Source organism: Limulus polyphemus, unplaced genomic scaffold (assembly GCF_000517525.1).
Source record: "Limulus polyphemus unplaced genomic scaffold, Limulus_polyphemus-2.1.2 Scaffold272, whole genome shotgun sequence".
Lineage (NCBI taxonomy): Eukaryota > Metazoa > Arthropoda > Merostomata > Xiphosura > Limulidae > Limulus > Limulus polyphemus.
In genome coordinates this window covers 103,669-104,846 of record NW_013665882.1, presented here as the reverse complement: position 1 = coordinate 104,846, position 1,178 = coordinate 103,669, and the positions used below count along the sequence as shown (strand labels likewise).

At 42.1% G+C, this 1,178-nt stretch overlaps 1 protein-coding gene across 1 annotated transcript in view; it reads right to left on the bottom strand.

Moving 5' to 3' along the window:
* LOC106456920 (zinc finger protein 2 homolog) overlaps positions 1–1,178 on the bottom strand; it is a 73,228-nt gene that overhangs the window by 68,694 nt on the left and 3,356 nt on the right. The window lies entirely within an intron of this gene.

The window sequence follows — 1,178 nt, the reverse complement described above, 5'->3', positions numbered from 1 at the left end:
AGAAGGTAATTTGGGGTAGGATAAAAGAACATCCCCAAGGAAGCCCAATGTTTGTGGAAGCAGTGGAAGACCCATCCAGGCCAGTGGATTTGAAGATTGGAGGGTCACTTGTGGCAGGTCATCAAGTAGTACCCATAACAGTGGCTAATTTCTCTAAATGTGAGCAGACACTTATGAAAGGGGCATTGTTGGGTGTGTGATAGGAGGTAGAGCCAGTCAATGTTAAGGCAAGAAATACGACCATAATGAAAGGACATCCTCTCCCAGAACATTTAACTAACCTCTATAAGAAGAGCATAGTCCATTTGTCATCATCACAGGCTCTTCAGGTTAGAGAACTCTCGGCGAATTATGCAGAAATCTTTTCAAAAGGAGATCATGACCTTGGCTGCACAGACTTTGTGGAGCACAGAATAAACATAGGCAATTACTGTCCAATAAAGATCCCTATAAGGAGAACAGCTCTGGCATAGCAACAAGAGATGGAGAAAGTCATGGATGGCCTAATTAAAGAAGGGATAGTCGAGAAATCAGATAGTCACTGGTCAGTTCCTGTTGTGTTAGTCCAGAAGAAGGATGGGACCCAATGTTGCTGTGTGGACTTCAGGGCTCTTAAAAGTATAATTGAAAAGGACTCATACCCGCTGCCAAGAATTGATGATACTCTCAATGCCCTAAGTGGAGCCAGGTAGTTTTCAACTCTAGACGGGTTTCCATCAAGTAAAAATGGCTGAAGCAGATAAACCTAAGACTGCATTTAGTTATGGCCAGGGTCTCTGGCAATACTGTGTGATGCCATTCGGGCTTAGCAATGCTCCAGCAACATTTGAGGGGCTGATGGAAAGAGTACTGGAAGGCCTACAATGGAGTATAGCCCTAGTGTACCTGGATGATGTCATTGTGTTTGCAACAACACAGGTACGTCAATTAGTTTATCTAACCTTACAGAAACTCTTTCTTTCAAACACTCCGGTTGGGATGCTCTGTTGCTTATGTTAGGCATAAGTGTAGAGTCATCTGAGGGGTGTGAATTAATTATATTTCTGTTTTAAAGGCTTATTCACTAACTTATTTTGCCTTATCTTACTATCACTCACCTTATCTTTATGACTTCTGCTAGCTTTAGTGTCTTTCTGTGCAGTCCTATTTTTCAGCTTCCTTTTAGAACTTTCTTTAGG